The 20,285-nt window shown below is 42.1% G+C and overlaps 2 long non-coding RNA genes across 10 annotated transcripts in view; one reads left to right on the top strand and one right to left on the bottom strand.

The window, feature by feature from the left end:
* LOC307218911 overlaps positions 1-9,250 on the bottom strand; it is a 133,190-nt gene extending 123,940 nt beyond the window's left edge. Inside the window, exons 1-3 of one of the 8 annotated variants that reach the window (XR_013840117.1) lie at positions 9,060-9,250; positions 7,446-7,567; positions 6,126-6,248 (exon numbers count right to left, since the gene is read on the bottom strand). This is a non-coding gene — a long non-coding RNA (uncharacterized lncRNA). Of the gene's footprint in view, positions 1-6,125; positions 6,249-7,445; positions 7,568-8,588; positions 8,712-8,802; positions 9,030-9,059 lie in introns of those variants that run through there. The other 7 variants (XR_013840118.1, XR_013840119.1, XR_013840120.1 and 4 more) reach the window with 7 other exon arrangements.
* Positions 9,251-9,761: 511 nt separating this feature from the next.
* On the top strand, positions 9,762-14,825 carry LOC307218971. Of its 2 annotated transcripts, XR_013840210.1 has the most exons (4): positions 9,762-9,871; positions 10,039-10,093; positions 11,801-11,942; positions 14,758-14,825. It is a non-coding gene; the product is annotated as an uncharacterized lncRNA (long non-coding RNA). The 2 variants fall into 2 exon arrangements; XR_013840211.1 differs by lacking the exon at positions 14,758-14,825 and having other exon boundaries at positions 11,801-12,565.
* The last annotated feature ends 5,460 nt before the right edge of the window (positions 14,826-20,285 follow it).

The raw sequence follows: 20,285 nt of genomic DNA, 5'->3' as shown, positions 1-20,285 counted from the left end.
AGCCAAGGTGATGTTAAATAAGAATTTTCTCAAACTGAGAAAAGGTGAGAGGTAAAAATGCCCCAGATGGGAGCTTGGTCTTTAAGGAATAGCAGGAATCTATTTCAGAATGTTGTTAAACGAAGGGAGCTGCTCTCTGGATTTTGAGGCGTTATACAATCATGCAAGTGTTTATTGTAATTTTTTATGTATTGTGATGTATGGTAAACCACCCTGAGATTATACACTGAAGGATAGGATACAATTATAGGATACTTTGCCTGATGCCTAAAATATAATGAGAGTCTGTGCCAGACAAGCTTCCTTGGGAAGGGAATTCCTCCGATGGGGCACCATGGCTGAAAGTGTGATTTGACTGTTGAAAGGTGGTACAGAAATTGATTGATCAATAACTATTCCTCACATGTTGATCAGAAGCAGAGAGGATTATTGAGGTATGGAGAAGAAAGAAAAAAATGAAGGAAGAACTTCAGTAACAAACAGCAATCTGTAACAAACACCAACATCAGCATTTCAAATAAATTTAGTAATTCAGTTCATGACAACCACTCAAAATCAACTATTATAATAATTCATCCAAATAAAAAAATGTTTCAACAAAAACTTGTAATAGCAGCAATAAAAGCAGTACAGTGGTAACTTGGTTTACAAACTTAATCAATTCGAGAAATCCGTTCTTAAACCAAGGTGTGCTTTCCCATAACAGCGAGGGACTCAATTTACAAAAGGAACACACTCAACAGGAAGTGAAACATGTTCTGCTTCCAAGGCAAAGTTCACAAACCAAAACACCTACTTCTGGGTTTGCAGCGTTCTTAATCCAAGTTGTTCATAAACTAAGCTGTTCTTAAACCAAGGTACCATTCTGTACATAGTATGGTATAAGAATAATTTTTCAAAACAATCCAACTGATAATCATAATTCAATTCAGTTATATATATCATAACTAACACAAGAAAACTATATTAAAAACTCCACAGAACTCTAAAAAATATAAGCCTTATTCACAAAACCCCTCATGAATTCAATGAATGAACGAGGAGGGTGGAACCACTCTCATTAGCCACACTCGAGCATCAGCATGTGCCTTCGGCATTCAGCTGAACGCGTGAAAACGGTTCCTGCACATGTCTTTTTATTTTTAGATATCCATTTTACTTCAAACTGTACTCCTGACTAATACTTCTGTGCAACAAAGGGAGGGGGGGACTACTGAGGGTGTTTGTCAGCCTTACTGTCAAGGAAGTCAAAGGCAGATATGTAGGAGAAGAAAGATTATCACATTAGACACAGGAGAAGAAAGATTAACTTATGAGAGCTATGAGACCAGAAAGATGAGTGGACTACAGGAGACTGGGTGGCTCAGGGAGATTGGTGATGGGCCACAGAAGCTTTTTGCCTCTGGATCATTGGTTCATAGCCAGCCTACCTCAGCTGTGACTGAACACTATTAACATCTGATGGGCTTCAGATGCGCTCCAAAGAAACAAATTGGTAGTACCCATAAGGGCCAGTGCAGAAGTCTATTAAAAGCAGAGTTCAGCTCAAATGCTGCAGTTTTGTTAAACTGTTGTGGTGTGCCAAAACAGCTATGTGGCTTCCGTAATCCATTTATTTATTTTTTGTTAAACCTGCTACCCGTGCATTTATTGTGTCGGCATTCTAGTGATGCTGTTGTCATGCCCGCAATGAGCGGAGAGGAGGGAGAACTTTAAGTGGTTAAGTTTTAAGACTATGAAACTTGAGATACGGCAGCACTGCCACACACATACCCAAAGCCAAAAGCATTCAAGTCCACGAAGCTGCAAATCTTCCTAATTCGCTTACCTGGGAGTAAGTCCCACTGACCTCAAAGATAAAATCACAACCATAAAACCTTCCACTGTGAGTGGTTTCATCCTTGTGACATTTCAACCCCTTTCTGCATGCAGCAAGATGCTTCCTTACACTGTGCAGGACTGACCATAAAAACTATTAAACAAAATGCACACAAGTGACACCCAGTACCTTTAGCTGATGAAGACAATTAATTGTACTGAAGGAATGGCTGCTTAAACGAAAACAACTAGACTCTGAACAGACAGAAGGATTTTCTGCAACTATCGACTGCTCAAGGCTGGGGAAATAGATTTAAAGGGCAATCCAAATCCTTCTTAGGCTGAGCTATGTGAGGCTTAGATTGAGTGGAGGTGTCCCTCAGTTCAGCTCTGACAAGTGAGTCAGCCTCCTGCTGGCCACCAAATAGCCAGGAGGCCTGCTGTTGATATCCTCATTGGGGGAAACCCAGCAAAAAGCCCCAAAGAGAAAGGAAGGGTGGGGAGAGGCTGTGCTGGCCTCCGATCTGTTGTATCCAAAGCCAATCTCACAGCCACTGGCAGCTGGCATTGGGCACAGTTCAAACTCAACTAGTGCACCAGTATGGAGATATCACAGGGACTGGTCCCAATTGTCCTGTCTCCTCACAGGAACTATAAGTGGCTAGGCCAGGCATAGGCAAATTCGGCCCTCCAGATGTTTTGGAACTACACCTCCCATCATCCCTGACCACTGGTCCTGTTAGCTAGGAATGATGGGAGTTGTAGTCCCAAAACAGCTGGAGGACGGAGTTTGCCTATGCCTGGGATAGGCAATGAATGTACCAGTTGTTCCACCACTCTGCAAAGCCCCATTAGTGGTGGGGGACAGTTAGGATTTAATTCTTATAAAATCAAGATTCTTCACATGCCTAATCCCTAATTTCAATTTGATTCATAATAAGCAAGTATTTTATTTCTTAAATTTCTATCCCAAAGGGGCCCAGGAGTTGCAAACCACCACTATTAAAACAATTAAACTTGTAAAAACAACCAATTATCCACACACTTAATAAATTCAAAGTTACCAGGGGTGTGTATTTCAGCCATCAGAATTATATACACAATCCCTTTCTCTATCGTTCACTCTGTTGCTATGTTTGTTTTCTTCACTATCTTGGAAGCAAAAGCAACGTATAACCTACTTAAGTTGTCATGGCCCAGAGAATACAAAAAAAGGCTGCTCACATCCAGTTCTTGAGATCATTTGCTAATTGCACATATAGTGCTCAGGTATAAAAGAGTGTGAGGGCTTTACAGGTTTCCAGCTGTTTCTGAGGACCAATACAGTGGTGCCTCGCAAGACGAAAAGAATCCGTTCCGCGATTCTCTTCGTTTAGCGGTTTTTTCGTCTTGCGAAGCAAGCCCATTGACGGCTTAGCGGATTAGCGCTATTAGCGGTTTAGCGGCTTTTAGCGGCTTAGCGGATAAGCGGCTTAGAAAAAGGGGGGAAGGGGGGGAAAACCCGCAGGAACTCGCAAGACATTTTCGTCTTGTGAAGCAAGCCCATAGGAAATTCGTTTTGCGAAGCACCTCCAAAACGGAAAAATCTTTCGTCTAGCGAGTTTTCCGTCTTGCGAGGCATTCGTCATGCGGGGCACCACTGTATGGGCATGATGTTGATTGCATGTTTACAATTAACATCTCTTGTTTTTAACTTTTATAAACAGCAGGATCAGGAAAGCAGCAGTGAGACTGTGGTATGTGAGAGTAGTGGGATTTACACCACACACACACACACTGCAGTCTCAATGAATATCACTCAACTGAAGTTGTCATTTCTCACACTGGAAATGAGTGTCTTCCAATGGGGTCAAATAGCTGTGGGAGGGGATTTTCACAAAGACTGTGGCATTGGGGGGGCACAGCATGGCCCCAGTCCTGATTGCCCCTTTATTCAACATCTCTGAAGGTGCTACCAACTCAGGACAATGACCTTGGAAGGATTTTCAAGAAGGTATATGAAGCTCCTTGATGGCTGCCAGAGATGATAAACAGCAACTGGCTTGCAAGTTAGTGTTGGCGTGACTTTGAAGTCAATAAATACCACTATGTTCAGCGAATATTACTTTAGAAAGGCGAAGGGACAACGCTTAGCATTAAAGAGCTTTCCATGGAAAAGGTCCTAGATTCAATCTATGGTAGGGTTGGGAAACCTTGGAGAGCCACTGCCAATCAGCAAAGAGAATACTGAGCGCAATGAACCAGTGGTCTGGCTCGACATAAGACAGCTTCCTTTGCAGCGTGTTTGCTTTCACTTCTGCATTGCCTTATTCAACAGAAGCAAACAAGTCGGCATGGAAAAACAGGCACTGCTGCAGTTATGTGGTTCATGCTTGGTAAATAGAGTAATTTCAGTCACTGGCAATCTAGCACATTTCAGGAGCACTAAATTTATTTAAAATTTGACATGTGCCATCATCTATCATAGGCATCATTGCAAGTAGCATTATCTATCTCTCCACACTTCCAGTCTATTCAAATGCTCACCCATTTACCATGGAAATAGTTCATTTCAAAGGAAGCCCATTCACAAACAGCCCATTTTATTAAATGAATAAAGCAGCAAACGAGAACTGATTTCTATTACGTTCATTTTTTTCCCTTGATCAAATTTTATATTCAAAGAGCCAGGGAGGAAATGCAGGGAGTACTTTATTTAGAGAGAAGCCCTTCAGTCCTTTGGAGCCCTGGAAGATTCAAGGAACTACTCTGCAATTTTCTTTTTATTCTATCAATAGAGGAATTCTCAGGTACAGAAACAATGGCTGTTTGCACCCCTCCCCATCACCTCCTGCATCAAAGGCATCTCATATATATATATCTTATTTTCACTTTTCCCCTCCATTCTCTTGAATCTGTAAGATATATTCCTTTCTATGTAACTACTCAGAAGACACAAAAATGAATTTCTATTTCAGGAATAAGACAGATTTGCCCATATAATTGGAACCTTACAAACCAGATGCTTCCCAAGCCCCCCTCCGCAAAAAAATATTTGCTCTGAATTAGGGTTGGGGAGTCCTCCAAGACAGTGTGGGAGGTGGCACTGGGGAGCATCCATTCTGTGTCATGGGAACCTCCTTAGAACCTAACTCGCTTACACATATCAAAAGGGTCCTTACATTCGTGAAACAGCAAGCCTACATTCAATCCATGATCTCTACTGCTTCTTTATGAAAATACAACACTTGCAGAAATTGCATGTAGTGTAGAGTAACATAAAAGCTTCAAATTTTGTTTGATCATCTGGAAAAGCTGGTGCAAAGTAAAACTAGTGAAAGACACTGTGGTGCAATGGTCAGAGGGTTGGACTTGGACTGGTGGTTCTTGATTCAAATCTCCATTCAGCCATGAGGCTTATTCGTTCACTTTGAACTAACTATAGTGCTTCTCATTCTAATCTACCTCCTTGTATAGGACAAAAAGAATAGTCCCATGTATACTGCCCAGAAACCCTTGGATGGGGCACAAAGGTAATAATAAAACAGTATCAAGATCACAAAAACAGAGATTATCTGCTGCAGCCTGCACCATGTGTAGGAAGAGAGGGAACAACATTAGACAGACCAAACCCCTCATTCTTCTTAAATGGGCATCTTTATTTTTATCAGGCTGTATCTGCTAGTCAGTCTTCTAATCTTCTGGACCTGGCCCAAACTACTCCCAATACTGATGTGGCATTAAAAGTGCTGAATGAATAACAAGGCATCAGACCTAATCGTATAAAACACCATAAAGCAAAAAGCAACTGTTATGCAATCAAAAACCAAACACAAAATGGCTGAAAGCCCTATTTTTTCACAGGTGGCTATGAAATTTATTATTTATTACCCTTTTCAAATGTCTTAAAATATGGCTATATTATAAATTGTTGCAGTTTTGTGGCCACCTCAATTTCTAACCCTGACTTCCACTGAGATGACTCCCTTCTTGTGTGTAACAGAGAGGAATCTTTGATTCCACATAGCTTGGGAGTCTAGCCTTGAACAAAAGACATGGTGCATATTGTACTGTATTCATTTTTATTTCATCAGTTTTTATTCTTAAAAGGGATTAAACTGGCTGAAATGTAGGTGAGGGTGTGACCCTCTGGATACTGAAGTCCTATTGAATACAGTGTAATTTACACCCATGCAAGCACGCCTAGACTCCATGGCTCTACTTGATATAGACCTTGGAGCTCAATCTCAGTTTTACTAAGCAGCAACTTACTAAGATCTCAGAAGCCTGTTTTGTATATTTTGCAGGAAATGGGAAAAGGAACTTACATGCTTCATGATCATCTTCTCATTTACAATAACTTCTGGTGCCATTTTCAAATTGGTAGCAGGTTATCAAGGCTGTTGCTGCTGAGGAGACCTCCCTGGCCTGAGTTCACAAACCTACATTTGCTGATCAACCTAGTGCTTAGAGAAGGGAAGAAATTCTTTGCTGCAACAGGAAGCCCATCAATTTTTGCCTTCTGCCACGCCCCAAACAGCTATTGCTGCAGCTGCAGCCACCCTGATGAAGAATATGGCCAGCTGGCTGGTGTACTCATCATGCAAACACACACATAGGCAAACCAGGCAGCCATGCAGGAAGTCATGTGTGTAGAAACCATGGTGGTGTTAGAGGGGAGAAACTGTGGCCTGGGCAGAGAATGTGCTCTGGGAGGCTACTAGAACTTCAAGTAAACCAGGAAGCAGTGTGGTGAGGGCTATGGAAAGCTCATAAAGGTAAAGGGACCCCTGACCATTAGGTCCAGTAGTGACCAACTCTGGGGTTGCGGTGCTCATCTCGCTTTATTGGCCGAGGAAGCCGGCGTACAGCTTCCGGGTCATGTGGCCAGCATGACAAAGCCGCTTCTGGCAAACCAGAGCAGCGCATGGAAACGCCGTTTACCTTCCTGCCGGAGCGGTACCTATTTATCTACTTGCATTTTGACGTGCTTTCAAATTGCTAGGTTAGCAGGAGCAGGGACCAAGCAACAGGAGCTCACCCCATTGCGGGGATTCGAACCACCGACCTTCTGATCGGCATGTCCTGGGCTCTGTGGTTTAACCCACAGCGCCACCCGCGTCCCTATGGAAAGCTCATAGCCACCACCTATTTCCAAATTAAGGACTATCACTCATGCTTGAAAGTTGTGGGAGCTATATCCACTCCATTTCTTTTCTGTTTCTTGGAGCCAGGTGGAGGAATACCCTTTAATAACGACTTGCCGAAAGATTGGGTAAAAAACAAAATAACAGCCACAAAGCTCACATTAAGAGCTGGCAAAGACAAACAAATCCATTTTTAAAGAGAAAAGATGATGTATTTGGCATGAGCAAGAGTTTTTGACAATGGGGTTTTGCAAATCAAACACCTGTGTAAATTACGATAGTCAAAATGTTTGTGAAGTGTATTAATTCTGCTCATTTGGTGGCTTTAAATTAACATAACATGTACATCATTCTCATGTACATGGCAGGGGTTGAAATGTAGCTATTTCACTTGTTCTGCAATACTCTGATTCTAATTTAGATATAGATATATATATTGAAGATTTTTTTAAAAAATTATATTATTGAGCTTTGCCATTACATTTGTGAATACATCAGGACTGCACACTCACTTTCATTAAGTGAAGATTTTCAGTTTCAAATAAGTGTCTGCTGGCTCCATGGAATTGTTCTGAGGCCTGCCAACCATGTATTGCCTATCCCTCACAAACACGATATAAACACTGTTAAAACAAGTGTATGATCAATATTACAACAATAATGAGCATGCTCAAATGGGGAGAAAGATAAGGCCCAGTGAGCAACCTTAACACCTGCTATATCTAGATTGTTCCTAGTTTTCTATTAACACTGTTATTTTCCCATGAAGTGACTTTTGTTTGATCCTTCCAGTTTCCTACTTAGCATGTTTTTAAGGTGTTAAAAATAGATGCAAGAACAGGAGGGGGGGGGAATAACAGAGGTAGATTCTGCTTTCTTCAGATGGGAAAAAATACAGCTCTTTCTATTAAACAGATTACCCAAATAAACATCAAAAGCTCAGATATGTTAACAGGGAAACTATTTGCACGAGATGCTTGAAAGCAGACAGATCATGCCAAGAATGAGAAGACCAAAACAATTACACATTAATAAATGTAAAAAAAAACCCCAGAGGCTGAAAGGCCTCCTGGTAACTCCTTAATTTTGATGACATGAGGGGGAAAATAAAATAAAATGATGTCCTTGTTAGCAAACTTTACCTAAAGGCGCCAGTTCCTTACAACTTGCACTGTCTCAGCCCCTGCCCCCCCCCAAAAAAAAATTTTTACAGGCTAATGGGGAAAGATAATGGCTTATCTAGGGCCACCAGCATACACTCCAACATTTCTCCAATAGGGATGTCCTGTTCCATAATAATAATACTTTTATTACTTATGCCCCACCCATCTGACTGGGTTGCTCCAGCTGCTATGGGTGGCTTCCAATATATATAAAACCTAATAAAGCAAGTAAACATTTTTTAAAAACTAAACTTCCCCTATACAGGGCTGTCTTCAGATGCCTGGTTGTATTGTTTACTTATCTCCTTGGCTCAGGGGTTGCATAACTCCATACCCTCCAACATTTCTGTGATGAAAACAGGGCCATCCTAAGGAAAAGCAGGACATTCCGGGATCAAATCAAAAACCTGGGTGGCTTCTGTAAATCCTTGAAAATAGGGACACTTGGAAGCTGAGGGAAGACTTTTAATGGGGGACCTACTTTCTGCCTTCTCCTTGTTTTAAGCATTGCACTGCTTACGTTTGTTCTCTCTCTGATAAAAAGACAGTGGAGGCCTTTAATAATCAATTTTCTTCCTCACACTTAGGATGAGAATATCACCCCAACCCCCCAACCCCACTATTTTTATATTGCCTATGATTTTACAGAGACAAACACACACTGCATTAAAACAGGAAAAAAACAAGCAAGTTACTGATTCAGAAAGAAAGCTTAAGGAAAGCTGTTTTGGTTTCTTTGACTTCCATCTTCTATTCTCCACAGCGCCTTCAGTTCTGGTAGCTGCGAAGTGAGCCCCTAAAGCTTTTTCATTAGAGTAGATTTCAGTTACTGGTTCACAGTAATTCCAGCAAAGTGAACCAAATGGAACACGCTCAGTCGCCTGGAACCCTTTTCTTCAGAATTTGCTCCCCTCGGGAATACTGTATAGGCTATAAAAATCAGTCTACTTACCTGGCGTGACAAGATCCAGAAATCAACTACTAGATAGGCCCCCCAATTACAGTTCCTTCTCAACCATTAGTTGAATCCATTAAACTCTCTTAAAAGATATCAGGCACACTGCGTTTAATCCCCCCACACACATCGCCACGAAGCTTTAAACAGACTTGTTTACTCATATAGTATTTTGCTCAGTGCTATTTTTCTAGAAAAAGAGGCGCCGCAACTCACCACAAACACCACCCTCATTCTCTTAGAATGGCAATGGCGCCCACCTTAGAGGTGAAAAAAAAGCCCTGATTTTACTATTGTAAATTAGTACTAGGGTTATTTAGTGAACCAGGAAGACTCTGGGTTAAACTACTACTTCTGCCAAAAACATGACTTGAGGCAAGCTGCTTAACCTCAGCCCTCCACACACATAATAATAATAATAATAATAAATAAAATAATAATAATTTTACTTTACAAGATGTGAACCCTCTCAGGTATGCATGCCAGGAATAATCACACTTGCTTCTTCACTTTGTCAAGAGTTCCTGGGGTTGGTTTATGACTGAGTTTAACCTGGAGATTCTTTTGCATCTGAAATACTCTACTGTATCCAATGTGCAACAGGACTTCCATTTTCTCTCCACCCCACACCTCATATCTTCTCCGGAGAGTCCTCCAGCCCTCTGTAGCTGCTTTTGAGGGCACTTAGGGGGTGGAGAGGAAGAGGAGGTTCCTTTGCAGAAAGAGGAAGTCTGTTGCAGGAGCAAATATACAGCAGGCGATGCAGACCATCATTCTTGGTGTTTTGACTTATTAGCCATCTTGAGCAGGTGAGATACCATCATTTTAACTAAATTACCTGCAATTTTAATCTCTTTTATTTTTCAGCTGACTGGATTGCAAATTGCAGGTTCTGCCTACCTCTGAGGCTGTGGGAAAACAAGCTGCTGCTATGCTTCTTTGCCTGCTATAGAAAAAGGGCTTTTTTTTTTAACAGCCGGAACTCGCCGGAACTCAGGTGGATACTATTGCCATTATGAGAGGCTTTCGTGGTGAGTTCCGGCATCTCTTTTTCTTGAAAAATAGCATTGCATAGAATCATAAAATTGTAGAATTGGAAGGGCTACAAGGGTCATCTAGTCCAACGCCCTGCAATACAGGAGTTTTTTGCCTAATATGAGGCTTGATCCCATGCTCAGGGCTTTTTTTTTGTTAGCCAGAACTTAGTTCCAGCATCTCTCAGGTGTGCTCCATTCTAAGACAACGAGGGAGGTGCCCATGGTGAGTTCCGGCACCTCTTCTTTTTTTAGAAAAATAGCAGTGTTCATGCTGTGCGGACTGAATTATCCATAGAAAATCAGAACAGTGAAGCTCAGTGGTACCAGCACTCACATTGGGTTGGAGGGGGCCATGGGCAAGGTGACCACAGCAAGGCCTCAAGTAGGCTTACCAGGCAATGGTGGGCATTAGTAGTGAAACTGGTACTTGGCAAACTAGCAAGATCAGCACCATCTTCGTTTCCCCATAATGACTCAAGATCCTGATAGAGCCCAGTTATTCCTTATTTCCCTATTTGTTATACATAGGTCAGCAGCCACTTTCTTAGCCATTTGTCTGGCTGGTAGAAAAGGAACAAAACAATGCTGCAACTCTTTAATCATTTTTTTAATAAAACAGAAAAAAATCCTTCCTTTCATTTGATCTCCCACGTCCCATATATTACCAATTCTGGAACAAGCTCCACCAAGGATCTATAAACTAACATCTCAACATACCGTGCCACGCTGTGGCCATTTTCTAAGTTAACTTTGACAGGAACTAACACAATCTTCAAAAACATCGTAAACTTTGCTTCGGAGCTGACACTCTATTGCTGCTTTGTGCATTACAGAAGTCGTATCCGGAGCTGAGGAAAGACTATCTAGTGCTGGTCAGATATATGCCTTTTTGTCATCACCTCGAGACGCTATCTTTCAATTAGATTTAAAAAGAAGACGACGGAGCCGGGGGGGGGGGGGGGCGGGCAAGAGAAGCAGCTATAAGGAAGTGCCTTCTGGAAATGTTCTTTGGTACTCCATATGTAGGTTAGATCTGCTGCTGTTAATGCTAACTATGGTGGCTAAGCAAACTGGCAGCTGAGCAGTAGTGTGAGTGTTTTGCTTTGCCATTTAGGAAGCCAGCATTCATTCATCATCATGGCTTCTCTCCCAGGTCAAGTGGGGTTGAAGCTACAAAGGAAACAAGTTCATTCAGCCCCAGTGGGACAGTGTGTTTCACGTTACTCAAGAGTGTCCTCGAATTTTCAACAAATATAATGTGCTTTATTATCACTCACTCCAGGAGAGGGCAAGGAATGGTTGATCAGCCACACTAGAAAGTTTTTAGTTATTACGTTTATGAAACAATAACTACCGCCTCCCCCCCCCCCCCCGTTTCTCTAAAATTGTTTCTCTAAAAATGCAAATTATGCATGAGAGGAAGGTATGGCTAAGTATAGCTTTGGTCTCAATTTGCGGGGAGGGAACAGTGAAAGCAAAACCATCACCTTATACTAATTTGAAGTCTTCATATGTGTAGAAATACATGTATGACATTGAACTGCTCCATAGTTAGGGGTTAGGATGACCAGATGCAAAGGAAAATGGGGTGCATGTATGTTTAAAAGTTGTAGAGTAGAGGGAAACACAATAGATAAGATTGTCAGGCCAGGCAAGGAAAAAACCTTCCTGATAAAATTTCCTTCATTCCATTATTAACAGTGCAAGAGCCCTGTCCTTCTTTGCATTTTATCAGTGGTCAGGAGAGTATCAGTATTTGGAAATCATGGTAGAATACTTTTTTGGAAGGTCTTCTTTGTTGGGAGGCAAGTCATCCCATTATGCAGTGTGAGGCCCATGAAAGGTAAGCATTTTTACATCATCATCATCTACAACAACAACAAATATTATATTTTTAATTACAAGATAAGGCACTTGCGGGATTTTCTGGATCAGGTACCAAAACAACTTGACCAGCTTTGGATTTTGGATGGGCTCTGTTTCGAGTTCTTCCTCAGGTTGCAAACTATCTTGGGGTAGCCCAGGCATCGCCAACCCTCGGCCCTCCAGATGTTTTGGACTACAATTCCCATCATCCCTGACTACTGGTCCTGTTAGCTAGGGATCATGGGAGTTATAGGCCAAAACATCTGGAGGGCCGCAGATTGGGGGTGCCTGGGGAAGCCCTTTGAAACATCATAGCAAATCAAGCACCCAGGTGACTTGGCTCAGATTAAGCCCACATCAGACTTGTAAAAGAGATGTGTATCTAACTGCAACCTCTAAAAAGCAGGAGAGGAGAACCTGTAGCACTAAAGATGTTGCTGGATTCCCCGTCAGCCCCAGCCAGCATGACTAATGGTCAGAGATGATAGGAGTCTAATAACATATGGAGGGTGACAGGTTCCCCAAAATGACTTTTAAAAAGTGAAATGGTTATTACTTGTCAAATCATAGGTTCACAAGAGAATTGTAGACCACTAAAGAAAAATTCAGGGACGCAGGTGGCGCTGTGGGTTAAAGCCTCAGCGCCTAGGGCTTGCCGATCGAAAGGTCGGCGGTTCGAATCCCTGAGGCGGGGTGCGCTCCCGCTGCTCGGTCCCAGCGCCTGCCAACCTAGCAGTTCGAAAGCACCTCCGGGTGCAAGTAGATAAATAGGGACCGCTTACCAGCGGGAAGGTAAACGGCGTTTCCGTGTGCGGCTCTGGCTCTGGCTCTGGCCAGAGCAGCGATGTCACGCTGGCCACGTGACCCGGAAGTGTCTCCGGACAGCGCTGGCCCCTGGCCTCTTAAGTGAGATGGGCGCACAACCCCAGAGTCTGTCAAGACTGGCCCGTACGGGCAGGGGTACCTTTACCTTACCTTTACCTTTAAAGAAAAATTGCTATATTTTTTTCTTTCTTTCCATGCTAATTTTACCCACAAAAAAAAGGTGGTACAACAATTCTGTATATAATGTAACATGCAATGGTTTTAAATGAAGTCTTTAATACATTATCCAGCAATGTATAGGTCTAAGTGCTCTAAGCAGTTGAAATGCACAGCTCACAAGTTTAGCTACTCCCTTCTTGTTGGTCATTGGTGGGAGCTTTGTTGTATCTGGGTTCTTCTTTAATAGTATATATACAGAAAAGCAGAAGGGCAATGACAATGGAAATAGTGCTGCCATCTTTTGGTCATCAACATTAATAGTGCTACATAGGAAGACGGCACACAAGTAATCCTTCGGGGGGAATTTCCTACCAGTAGAAAATGTTCAAGTGGAAAAATAATCCTGTTAAGCTCATTAAGACAACAGAGGTCAGATAATTTAAATAACAAATTGCAAGGATATTAAAAATGTGTAATTCCTGCTTTTAGCGGTCAACAGGATAGCACTACTGCAGCAGGAGACAGTAAAAGGGAGAGAAAATCTCAATAAAACACAGAAGAACCTGCCTTAGAACCATTTGACTCTGGAAAAGAGAAATAAGGAAACAGCTAATTCTCACACAGCTGCTCACAACATGATCTCTCTCAATTAAGATTCTGAGGAAAATGTGTGATCTGTGTCCATTGGAAATTATTGTATTTGAATTAACATTGGGTGGCACAAATATTCCGTCATTCTTAAACTGGGATGGCACACATGCAAGTCATTGCTTGGTGCAACAAATCAGTAAGTGATGTGCAAACATATGTGATCTGGCTCTTCACTGAGCTACAACCCAGGAAAATAAGGAGGGGAGGGAATTAAAATGCAATGTATTACTTTACAATCATTATTACAATCAGCACTTGTCAATTTTAAAGATTTCCCAACTACTGATTCACTTAAAGGATTGGCTCTGGAGATCTTACTTAACAGCCAAAGTTTTTAAAAAGTGTAGAAATATTGCTTCATTTTGGATTGGCTTTCTCTTTCAAAGCTTCATCCTTTTTTCCAAATTGTCATTTAATCTGTGCCTTAACTCTGCTCTGCACCATGTTTTTGAAATATCAAATACTAATGGCACAAGGGCATCCTACTGTCAGGTATTTTAAGGTGCTGCATGTTGCTGAAGGAGAAGTATTACCCTGAACAGAGACAAGCTGCTACTTGCAGCCTAAACAACTCCAGCCAGAGCTGTCAAAAGCCCCCAGTTTCTGCCTTTTTCCTCTCCCTCAGCTTTGCTTTCTGCCTCCTTCATGTCCTGCCTTCTGCCTCAGTTGAGAATCGCTCCCTTCCCTCTGTCCCCATGTTACCGAGCCAAGCCTTTTACCATGTTGGACACAGATCCAAGCCAGATACTGGCTGTGTGTAATGTCTGCTCACACAAAGTGAGGACAATTATATTACACATCCACGGTAGAAATCCTTTGGAAGGTCCATAATTGCCTTCGCAGGAGAATCCATGTAGCCAGTTATTTTTATACTGGAAAATGGCAACTCGTCTACCTCCCTTTTAGGAAAGTAGCCTTTCCTGGCACAAGATTACATATGGATGGAGCAGCATGTGGTTGTCACTGAGAAATTGCCAGTAGACTGAACAGGTTTTAGGCAAACAGGGGTCTCTGTCCTGGGAGCACAATCAACATCCTGTAACATGTAAAATGTTAATGTTCTCTTTTTACTGAGGGACGACTAAGCATGTTTGCAGATGAAGTGCCAGTGATTCAACAAACTGCTAGTAAATATCCTGCTCTTTTGTGATCTTAAGGATCAGCCCTAAGACTGGGATCCTCACCTGACCCACTTCAAGGCAGAAGCAGATTTCACAGCCTTGAGTATTTCCTCTGAGTTACACCAGTGAAGATTTTCTTCAGCTTCCCTCTGTGGTCAACATTCAAGGAGTGCCACACTTGACGATCCTGGGTGTAAGAAAAAGGGTTGATCTGCCCATTTCCACACAACTTTACCTGAAAGAAGGTTACCTTCAGTCATACCACTAACATTCCCCACCTTGGGGTTATTGACTTGTTATTGATAAGGTGGTTTACCACACAAACATCCAAATACAAGAAAGAAAAGTCTGTTTCAATCCAGTCTATGTGGCAACCATCAAAGGGGGCTCATTTGGGAGCCATTTTTCCCTAGGCAAACCCTCCACACACATCCTCCTGTGACAAAAACTCCTGAGGGGGGAAAAAAGAAAAAAACAAACTGCTAGTTAGAAAGACTGCCCTGAGGCACATTAGAACAAAGCTTATACAGTGGTACCTCGCAAGACGAATGCCTCGCAAGACGAAAAACGCGCAAGACAAAAGAGTTTTCCGTTTTTTTGAGTCGTTCCGCAAGACGAATTTCCCTATGGGCTTGCTTCGCAAGACGAAACGTCTTGCGAGTTTGTTTCCTTTTTCTTAAAGCCGCTAAGCCGTTAATAGCCGCTAAGCCGTTAATAGCCGCTAATAGCCGTGCTTCGCAAGACGAAAAAACCGCAAGACGAAGAGACTCGTGGAACGGATTAATTTCGTCTTGCGAGGCACTACTGTATACCGGTTTCAAAGAGTCATAAAACTTCAAAATATTATTCTACATACTCAAGAAAGGTTACACTTCATGGGATGTAAAACATGGTGCCATACTGATAACTACTCTCCCAAAATTACCTCGGGGTGCCCCACAGTGCCCAGGCCATTTGTCGTACTTTAACACTGTTCCCTTCGCAACCAGGCCTTTGGCAGGGCTGTTGACATTCTATTCCTTCTATTCCTTCCCTTGTCCCTGGGACATCTCAGGAAGCTTCATGGAGATGCTGGATTTACAGTCCAGTGTTAACTCAAAACAGACATAGTGAACCTCCTTCCTTGGAGGTTTTTAAGCAGAGGACGGATGGTCATCTGTCATGGATGCTTTAGCTGAGATTCCAGTGTTGCATGGGGTTGGACTAGATGACCCCTGGGGCAGGGGCGTAGGAAAAGGGGTGCGGTCTGACCCAGGTGCCACCTGACGGGGTGACAAAATGGCGGGTGGCACTCACCACGGGGCCTGCAGCATGCACGAGCCACAAGTCTCGGTGCCCGCAGGCTCCGCGCTGGCTGCTGGCTGCCTACCCCCACCTGTAGGGCAGCTGGGGCCCTGTGGCACGCTCCGTCCCTAAGGGTGTTGCATGCCCCATCCCATCCCTATGGGTGCCTGGCGCCCAAAGGGGCGGCGTATGTGGCACCCATAGGAAAGGCACAGGCCGTCCCGTCCCTAGGAGCAGTTCACCCCACCCCTGGGCACGCCGCCCCAGGTGCCGAGGAGACTTCCTCCGCCACTGCCCTGGGGTCTGTTCAACTCTGCAATTCTATGATCTGCTTGCTCAGAGGCTTTGTACAAGAAGCAGGGTGAGGCAGTTTCCCATTGACCTAATGTCTCCAGCCTAAAATAGAAGCACAAGCTTTATTTGCCAAGTAGTGTAGATTATGGCAATCGGCAGACTAAGGATTACAATCATTCATTGTCAGATTTACAGAGGTTAATGCTCCTTAACAGACTGGATATATCTGTAAAATTATTACAGTCATCTAAACTTAATTAACTCCTTATTTTTAAAAAAAAAAAAAATCACATCAGAAGTGTCAATGGTTTGTCATTTTGGAAGCATTGTGCCTGATTTTGTAGAACTATACACTTATTTCATACATCTCTTGGAACACATATTGATATGTTTATTACCATGACTATTAAAATAAAGCATAGAATAAGATGTAGCCATACATTTGGACTTTGAATTCAGAATGCCAGCATAGAGTCCTTCCCACTACACACACATATACAATCAAAACTTTAACTGACTGAGGGGAGGAATTCAAAGGAATATCATATTTAACTTTTACAGCAATAATTTTGAAATCCTCCCAGTATGAACGGAGTTTTAACAAACTCACAAAGAAGCTTTAAAAAAACGAAAAAACACTGTGCTATTATTTTATTTCAAAACTAATTACATTAAGGAATGTAATTTAAGGCAACAATAAGTAGAAGGAAAAGAGTAGGCAGTTTTATATATAAATGATTTATTGGTCTTGCTTTTGTGAAATTTCAATTACCTCTCCCCCCCCTAATTAGTTAATTAGTTAATTGGTTAACCGTGCCAGGCAGTTTACAGAGGAAACAAGGTGAGGTGTTTTACAATCTAAAATTCAACGCAAGAGAAACAAACAGGAAAGGAGGGGAAGTAGAAGCAGGGGGTTAAATAAGGAGAGACTGTGGTCACACCCACACAATACATCTAATGCACTATTATGGCATTTTAACAGTCATACAGCCTTCCTCAATGAATCCTGAGAACTGTAGTTTGCTAGGGGTGCTGAGAGAGGTTACACAAACTACAGGACCCATGATTCTTTAGGAGGGAGCCAGGACTATTAAAGTGGCATATGAGCACTTTTAAGGTATGATTTAAAAATCACCTTAGTGGTTATTTCAGTTAAAACATGCTTAGTTTACAGCAGGGCATGAGAACATGGGGACTGTACCAAAGGCTTTGCGGCAAAGGTACCTTACCATATAAATATTTTGACACATTCAGGGAAAGCATTGCCAGGCATTTTTAATCATTACGGATGCAATGCAGCTAAAATAATTTTAGTTTGAATTTATACCATATTTTTGCCAACGGTCTTACAAAAGGAAGGTGCAAAGTCCCACTGAAACAAACGGGAGCTGTAGAGCTGAGAACTTGCAGCAGCACACCCTCAACCCAGTAATAAGGATCTAAAATAATATTTATTCAAATGTATGCATTTGAAAATGTCTCTAAAGTTGAAAACACAATTTCCCCAAAGGACTCGGCCCAGCCAGGCATATTTACCCCGTCGCTTCAGATCGAAAACGTTTCCAAGAGCAAGCAGAAAATATGGCAAAGGCAGCCTCCTTGTCTGAAGTATTTTACATGCTCTACATAGTTTAAAAATATGTGGCTTATTAATGACTGATTTTTCAACCTCCCCAATAAGCTTTTTATTATTATTATTAAGATAACACCCCTTTACTGATACAGGTGTCACACAATTCCGCTCTGTGCATGTATCCTTTATGATGTTTAATATAAAAGATAGCCCAGTATTTATATCCCTTACAATAAGAGAATGGATTGTTTTAAGGTTATACAGTCCAGCTGTGATAAAGAAAGAAGGAACCTTACAAAATGATAAATATTTTCATTAAAAAACTTTAAAACTAAAAGTTCAAAGATATGTTCTCTTCTCTTATATCTTGTCAAAACATGACTTAGGGCCCAAAACTAATCTACTTTCAATTTTATTCCATATTTCAGTGCTGTCATAGTACTCAGCAGAGAGTATTGGAATACGATCATTTTTTATTTTGTTGATGTTACCGACAGCTTTATTTCACAAAGCAATCTTATACTATGTCTACCAGTGGCAGGTCACAGAGGTCAAATAGTCTATCCTTACAGGTAGAGAGCTTATTAAATGGCACGTCTATTAAACCCAATGGACAACATAAAGAAACATTTCAGCAAAATATTTTTAACATAGTTCAATGAAAATATGAGTGGAAAGAGTAGTAAATAATTTAAAATGATGCTGGTATGAAACTTAGGTCACAGCATTTTTAGAAAAAGGGGGGAAAGGAGGGGGATCTTCAAGCGCAATCCTACTGCTAAAGTTTTTAGAACAAAATCTATTTTTTTTAAATGCCTGAGGAAAATCAGTGTAGCCCATACATAAGTTTACATTGTGTGTTGCATTTATTTACAGGTAACTGGATTCGTGACTCTGTAAACTGCCTATTTTTTGGTAACATACAAAAATAAACAACAGCAACAGCCTAATCCTATACAACCATTGCCTAAAATTGTGTATTGTGGTAACACTCTCCTCTTCTTCCACTGCAGAACCTCCCTTGCTCCTGCCCCATAAAAACCTTGTGACGAATGTGGTGCAAGAACTGAGGCCCCAATCTGCACTATAAATGTAAAGCAGGAGCATACCACTTTAAACAGTTATGGCTTCCCACAAAGAGTTGTTAGGAGTCCCCCTATTCCCTTCACAGAGCTAAAGTTCTCAGGGTGGTTAAACAATTCCTCTTTTCAGGAAACTCTGGGAATTTTATCTTTGGAGGGAAATAGGGGCAGTCTAACAACACTCTTTTGAATTATGGTGCTGGAGGAGACTCTTGAGAGTCCCATGGACTGCAAGAAGATCAAACCTCTCCATTCTGAAGGAAATCAGCCCTGCGTGCTCACTGGAAGGACAGATCCTGAAGCTGAGGCTCCAATACTTTGGCCACCTCATGAGAAGAGAAGATTCCCTGGAAAAGACCCTGATGTTGGGAAAGATGGAGGGCACAAGGAGAAGGGGACGACAGAGGCTGAGATGGCTGGACAGTGTTCTCGAAGATACAAACATGAGTTTGACCAAACTGCAGGATGCAGTGGAAGACAGAAGTGCCTGACGTGCTCTGGTTTATGGGGTCACGAAGAGTCGGACACGACTAAACGACTAAACAGCAACAACAACAACACTCAGCAACTTTAACAAACTATAGTTCCCAGGATTCTTTGGAAAAAGCCATGGCTGTTTAAAGTGGTGTGATACCGCTTTAAATGCATAGTGCAGATGGGGCCTAGGAAATCTGCATCGTAGTGTATGCAGGTCATGCTTACAGCAGCACAATGGGTTACTTTTGAAATGCACTAGTAAATAACTAAGTTAGCAAAACCCTAACTTCAAGCCAGACTCTTAAGCTGCATGGGGAGGGGACTGGATTTCTAGAGGAGTAAGCCATGTTAGTGTCTTGCAACAAAAACAACAAGGAGTTTTTGACACCATAAAGATTAACAAATTTATTCTGGCATAAGCTTTTGTGGAGTACCATCCACTTCATCAGATGCAACAGAAATTCAGTCTCGATCCAAGTATATGGACTGGGATCAAGACTGTGTTTCTTATAAACAAAAGGGTTCCTTGTCTCCACGGAAGACTTCTGTTCCATTAGCGTAATTTCATTGGCAAAAGGGGTGAGGTACCCCATTTTGTCAGTTTCCCCCCTCCTTCTACGGTGCCCTATGTCCCCACCCCTGAAAATCTGCTCCAGAGAGTTGACTTGAGGGACCCTCTGGAACACAGTGGGAGGTGGCACTGGAGGGCTGCAAGAGGAATGAGAAATTGGCAAAATGCCTCTCCCCGGACTGGAGCATTCCAAGCAGAACTCCTCTCAGGAGTAACCCCTGGAGCCAACTGAATATGTTTGTTACTTTGCCTCAGGGATGGAGATTCTGAACCTCCAGATGTT

The sequence above is a fragment of the Podarcis cretensis genome (assembly GCF_951804945.1).
Source record: "Podarcis cretensis genome assembly, chromosome: 6".
NCBI lineage: Eukaryota > Metazoa > Chordata > Lepidosauria > Squamata > Lacertidae > Podarcis > Podarcis cretensis.
This window is presented reverse-complemented; position numbering and strand designations above follow the sequence as displayed.